The sequence below is a fragment of the Capsicum annuum genome, chromosome 7 (genome assembly GCF_002878395.1).
Source record: "Capsicum annuum cultivar UCD-10X-F1 chromosome 7, UCD10Xv1.1, whole genome shotgun sequence".
Classification (NCBI taxonomy): Eukaryota; Viridiplantae; Streptophyta; class Magnoliopsida; order Solanales; family Solanaceae; genus Capsicum; species Capsicum annuum.
The window spans coordinates 61,915,621-61,923,163 of NC_061117.1; positions in this window are offsets into that span (position 1 = coordinate 61,915,621).

Genomic DNA, 7,543 nt, shown 5'->3' on the forward strand with positions numbered 1-7,543 from the left:
AGTGAAAAAGGGAAGAGAGGAATATACAATAATACTATATATATATATATATATATATATAACAACCTAAAGTAGCCAACACAATCTCTCCAATAAAACCTAGCCAAGTAGGAAAGTTATTGTTAGGATGATCTGGGCCTATAGTCAAATGTCTAACCATAAATGCACTGCCCATAATATAATTTACCATGAAAAGAAAATGGACCAGAATCATACCTTGGTATCAGTCAGTAATCAAGCTGCCACAAACTAATCATAATAACAATAAAATAACTGGCTAGCCAAGACAAATAATACCTAACTGGGGCCCCATTAACCTAGAAGGTTCAATCAACAATCAACACACGGTAATTATAGCCTATACCTACACAACCCCATAAGGTTGATAGATATAAGAACCAAATAATATATTGGTGATAGGAAATGCACATGAATGTGTGAATGCAAAGTAAATCCATAATACCATAATTGATCCAAATTCTATAATGTACCTAGTGTATACTCCTCCTATAGCTTAACGGCTCACATAGGCAGGACCTACGACGACCTCTCTTGTTTTATACGATGACTCAAGAAGGAAAGGGTTCTTAAGGGATTTAAGAATATTTATATACACTAAGTTTGACCTAATCCAAGATTTACAATCATCAATCTACTCAGTCCAATATTAGAGATATATATATAGGAAATGCATGACTCGAATCATGGCTTAGAAGTGTAAGTCTGTAAATCCATTACCCTGGATCAACTACGTACTAAATCATCGTAATATAGTAGAATGGGTCAAAATCTCTCATGACCAAAGCAAATGGTAGTGGTAAAAGGATGGATAAATTATGGATCAGAAACAATCTCGGTCTAATTTTTAAAATATCATTTTTAGTTCCAAAGCTCATACATTGATAACTAAGGTGGTATGATTCCCTTTTTAGAACCCATTTTAAGAATGAAAAGTGGGAATAAATCCCTTTCTGAAAAAATAGTAGTAGAATCATGATTTTAGTTGGAATATTACCACTAAGTGAACATGAATTCACCGAATCTATGCATGTCATCACTAGTTTCCAAATAGTACAATCATGCACAGCCAAGCCTATATAAACTAAAGTCACGTCCTTTATAAGGATAGAATACTCACCTGGAGTCCAACTAATATCGTAATCACAGCCTTGAGCCCAATAGTATATTACTAGTGTAAAGGTATACTATTATTCAAGGGAAAATCATTATAATACCCTATGCTTTCTAGATCGTTGTGGAACCTGTGACTCATTCCTTAAGTTGTAAGTACTCTTCACGAGTTATATGATGTATTAATAATCAAGAAAGTGTGAAATGATTGAAGTTTTGTTCTAGGTACGACTCAACACTAGGATTTATTATAATAGGTGATGAGTCATATAGTTGGAGTCGCATTATCAGCAGTGTAAGTCCCCTAAGTTTCTATCCAACTTAGGAGTAGTGGTTATAAGTCGTAATGACTTGTTAAGAGTCGTAAGATATGAATCATATCCTGAACAGTAAAGGATCCAAGAATCAAGGCTCATATTTTATAGCTTTATAAGTTACTTGGACGGCTTCCAAATGATAACCAGGAGGTTCCTTAGAGATTTTGTTGTCTTTTCTCCTCTTTAAACTCCCAACCCATGACAAAAAAGGATTTGTTTTTCCCCCATCCTCAATCACTTAACACGTTCTTTCTTCTTCCACTCTCAAGAACAATAAGGCTATGATTTCTTCTTCAAAATCATCTCTCAAGTTTCCAAGTCTAATTTCCCTTCAAGGAAGTCAAGAAGTCCAAGTATGTGGAGTTTTGAGCAAGGTTAATCTTCCATCCTTGTGCCTGAAAAACATAAATTTTAATTTGAATTTACATGTTTTACATTAGGGTTCATACCCCAAATTCTCATATATTAGAGTATAACCCTATCTTGTGATTTAAAGGCTAAAGATGCATAAAGGTTACATTTATTCATGTTTTAAACTTTAATATTGATATTGTGATTTAAATTTCATTACCTTGATTTGGATTCTGATGAAAGATTTCTACATGGGCATTGAGCCTGATATTTTATTATACCTGCTATTAAAGAAAGTAAGAGTTTCAAGAGTTAAGAAGAATTATTAAGTTTACAAGAAAGTATAAGCTTTTAGGGTGTGTTTGGTATGATGAAAAATGTTTTATGGAAAAAGTTTTCCAATTTTCTCTTGTTTGATTGTAATGAAATGTTGGGAAAATATTTTCCACTACAACTCATTTTCCTCCATTTGATGGAAAATGACTTCCCTCATGGGTCAAGGGAAATCATTTTCCATAAAATGACAAATGAGACTTATGACCCTACCCCCATCCCTTTTCCCCACCCCAACAACACTCATATTCACATGACTCAAAAAATTTACATTTCTCAAAAATTTTCATTACTCAGAAATATTTTTCACTGTTCTTTGCTTCAATTTTTCACTACTTGAAATAAAAAAAATAAAACTTGAATTTTTTCCATTTCCAATGTTTGTTGAATATATTGTTATTTTCATATTCATAGAGAAAAACTTACCTATGTTACTTTTGCTAATTGCATATTTCATCTTGTCATCGATGTAACTTGTTTCACGAAGTTAAATAAGCTTGTCATTCCATTGTATTTCTATTGATTGTAGTATCTTGAGATTGTCCTGACAAAATATTGAAAAGTGTCTCCTATATTTGCTAATTAATATTTGCTTAAATTTAGTGATTGTAGTATTTTAGAATTCAATATTGATATTATTTGTGATGGTTAAATTATTTCTTACAAATTATTGACTTGTTAGAGGCACTGATATACTAGTTAACAGTTAGTAGTATTTTCTAAAAAATATTTTTTCACTCACCAATCAAACACTAAAAAATATTTTCTACTCACCAACCAAACACCATAAAATATTTTCCAAAAAAAAAACCTTCACTCACCAACCAAACATGAGAAAATAAGTAGAAAATCAACTTATTTTCCAGGAAAACATTTTCCAAGAAAACATTTTCCATGGAAAATATTTTCCATCATAATAAACACACCCTTAAGCTCCATTCATGTGTAATATAGCATGATTTTCATTCAAGAAAGCTTGATCCTTTGATCTAAGAATGAGATATGAAATTCACAAGTGTTCATCTTGATTATGATTTAAAATAAAGAGAAGCATAACTGGTTTTAAGTCTATAAACTGTTATGCTATTTTAAGGTAGATATCTTAAATATAAGGATATATATATATATATATTCTAAAAGTAGTATTTAGCACCGAGAAGGGAATGCGGATGAGCATATCCTAAATTTCCAGAAACTACGAGCCACCATAGGTTAAGCTTTTTTTCCCAATATGGATGAATTATAGTGATCACTTTATTTAAGGTTCTATTCTGATGGTAAGGGTAGAACAGCTCTCCCCAAAATCGGTAAGACGTTGGACTCCATGGTAGGTCACATGGCTTATGTCGGCTAGATGAATCTCCCATAAAAAAGAATAAAAGTGAAATATTTTAGAAACAAGTGTAATGACTCACTGAACTTATTCATATGCTTCACTATCCATGTTTTATGATCTTACAATCTTTAGTTTTACTCCAGTCCAAGGTGAGTCCTTTTACACTTAGCATGCATAATTTGAAAGTATATTCAATTTCAGATTTACTTATGCATTAACCCCTATACTCAGTACATTTCAAAATACTGACCACATCTATACGTTTGTGGATACATTCCTTCATAATGTTGGTACTAGTTGTTCTCCATACATCATAATCAGACAGTTTGTAGGTTTCAGTTAGCAGGTGATGAGTTCTTTTGATTCGAGGACTCAAGTCAATTGTAGTTTCTATACTTTATTTGTATTATTGTTTTATATTGATTAGGGATAGTTAGGGGTCATATCCCGACTACCTATAGTCAGTATTAGTAAAGGGTTAATAGATAGTCAGTAGAGTAGATGTATTTGATTTCAATTTTATTTTGTATAACTAAGTTGTAATCATTTTAAATAGTTTTAGTTTGAACATGTTCAGCTAAATACATCTCTTTCTCTTATTACTTCCAGTTTTATGTATTTTAAATCAGTAGCTTAAGCATCATACCAATACATGGGTTAGCTTGGGATCACTTATGGTCTTAAGCACTATATAACGTCCAGGGGATAGTCTTAGGGTATTACAAACTTGGTATCATAGAACAAAGTTTAGGTGTCCTATGGTGTCTTTGAAGTCGTGTCTAGTAGAGTCTTATAGAATAGTACGAAGATGTTTGTACTTTTCTTTGAGAGGCTACAAGGTATTTAGGAAATATTTCCCATATTTCATATCTCAGATTGTGTTATAGAGATGTTCCCTAAGAAACTTATAAAGATTCTCATCATGCTCTATTCATGCCAACTCTGTCATAGTTTTGAGGTAATAGAAATTGTCGGGCTTAAATTCCTACCAATAGAGTTTTCTCAGATGGTCACCATAGACAGCTATGAAATTGCATGTGGGCTCGAAAGTATCCCATCAGTGCATGTATGTTCAAAAGTTTTAAATATTTGATTCATGCTTATGAAAATCGTGCACTAAGCCAAAGACAGATATACTTTTAGATCCCTTCTTAGAATTCTATGATAGGATTTGACCTAGAGTTAGAAGCATGACCTAGAAGTTTAACAATAGTAAAGTAGGGATAGTATTTATCTGGATTTAGTAGATTATGTATCTGTGGGGCTAGTTATGTGAAAGGTGAGCTAGTAGGCTTGAAATAGTGCATGCAAGAATTTAAGTTTATTAATTGGGAATTAAGTATGCTAGTATGAGTGTGATTTAGATGTGTGCCCAAGGTGATATGGGATTATATTGTTTCTAAGTTTTTAAAGTGTGTGTTCTTAGATAGTACCCTTGAGTTTCTACGTGCGAATGACGCTAGTTATGTAGTAAATGATTTTCTTACCATCTAATTTCTGGGTTATAGGTTGTTGATGTTGGGTAATTTTAGTGCAGCAGAAATTCTTATGGTTTAGGGAAAAAATAAGTTTAGAGATGTGATATTAGTAGGCTATGAAGAAAATAAAGCAGATTATGTGTTTAGTGATACAAGTATGCTGTCGAGAAGGGTGTAAGTATGTGATGACGATTATTGAAGATAAAGAAAGTCAAGGATAGTACATATCAATGGATATTCAAGAATGAAGCTAGTATAGTTCATTAAAAAGTTTGGGAATATCTGTATTAAGTGTTAGAATCCAAGTTTAAATTATGGATGGTTAAGATAATAAAAAGAAGAATTTGAAATTCTTGATCATGTGAACTCAGGGTATAGTGATACTCCTAAAGATTCTAAGTTAGTAAGTGTTTAAGTTATTATATGGTGACTATTGGGGCTATAATAATTTGATGGTTCTATTTAAGAATAAAGTAATAGCAGTGGGTTTTACACTTTTAGGTATAGTCTTTCAAAAAGAGTTTAGTATTTATGTGTACTGAATTTGTCCTGAGCTCGACAGTAGTGTGATCGCAGTTCAATTTAGAGTTTAGTATAGAGGCTCGTGACTTAGAATGATAGCTTAAATCTAAGGGGGAGATGATAAAACAAGGAATTAATTCAGGCTCTCAAATTCTAGTAGTGATGCCAGTATGTTGTAGAATAACACTAGGAAGGAAGACGCTCGACCTATTCTTATCTTATTGTAAATTTTTGTACTTCAGTCATCATGAACTCTACTCATGCCTTACACATCACCTCTGTGATCATATCTCATATCATGCACTATCATGAAATTATGTACGCTCTTAGTTCCTAGTATAAGGAGTTCCAGTTAACTCAATAGTACAAATCATATTCCATGAATTTATGAACTCCAAACTCAGGTCATGTAGCTCATGACTCATGTACTTATGCTTTACAGTATGCTTGGTTCCCATAACACATGGTTGTAACACCCCAATTTTCTGAACCAGAATACCAGACGGTGCTTATGATCTCGAAGGACCACAAGCTAACCCATGACTAATATATATACCTGTATACTGCATAATATAACATAAAATATGGAAACATATACTGAATGTCCATAAGGTTCAACTGAATAAACATCTGATAAGAACAATATCTGAAAATGGTATAACAGTACCAAAATAAATCTGAAATAACTGTCTGACATGCTATAGCCTGGAAAGCCTCTAACTGTCTGAATAAGGAGTTGATGGGACATGTCCCTAACTAACTCCAACTACTGAAATAAATTGAAAACTGAAGTAGTAATGAAATCATTGTGTCCTCAAAATATGAGGACTTACTTCTAACTCTGACTGCTGATACTGGAATCTACTATTGATCTGGAGCTCATTTCTCTGAACTTATGGTGTAACATAAGAGAAAGCACCATAGCACAAATACGTCAGTACAACTGAATGTGCTGATTATACGAGTGAGGTAGGCTAAATGCAAAGGGTTATATGATTGAACAATATTGACTGATATAAATGTGAGAATACATACATACATGAGAAACTATAACTGAACTCATAATGATACTGACTACTGAGTCTGAATACTGACATCATGACTTTACTGACACTGAGGTACTGCATAGATGAATGACTATTTTGACAATTCAAATTATGAAGAACTGGTCTGTTTGACTGTGTCTAACAGTCCTAAAATTGAATATTGAGTATATAAATCACTAATAAGTAAGGAACTGACACTGTATTACTAAATATGAAGGGACTAGTGCTATGTTACTGATACATGAATAACTGTGTATGACAGTCCTGATTATGAAGGACTGGTCTCTTCGATTGTATCTGAAAGTCTAATTATAAAGTATTAACCTGATTGACTGTATCTGGCAGCCACGAATATGAGAAACTAAAATTCTTGACCATATCTGACAGTCATGAAGATGGATACCGATAATATTAGTTCAGAGAACTGGTAATAATGATAACATGAGTGACCGTATCTGACAGTTATGAATGTGGTAGAACTAGCTGAGTTCCGTATTGTATCTAAGTTGGCTGTATCTGACAGTCCTGATATTCTGAAGAACTATTTAAGTTTATTACTGAAACTAAGACTGATACTAAAACTGAGACTGTGGGAGGTAATCATCTAACCGACATACCCTAGAACTGAACTGGTTGGGGTCCAATATGTAACCCTAGCTGGAAGGGTGTCAATACCATGCCACGGGTAGAGACAACATATGATTAACCCTATTCTATTTTTGGGAGCTCATTTTGTCTTCCCTACTATCAGGTAAACTCAAAAGAGATACATTAGCCCTATGGGTAGGGACATCTTAACCTATGTTGGCTACGTAGTTCTGGAATATAAGGATTGCTTTTAGGAATCTCACTCTCTGACTGTGGCAGGTGAGTCCCTATCCTTGGGTTCACTCGAAGCGGAATCCTACTCCCAACTGAAAGACACTGAACTGATTAACTGAACCGATGTTAGTGGGATTGTTTAGCGGAGCTAAACTAAGTTTACTGGATTCCGATGACTGAAGGAATGTACTGAGTTCTGAGGATTGA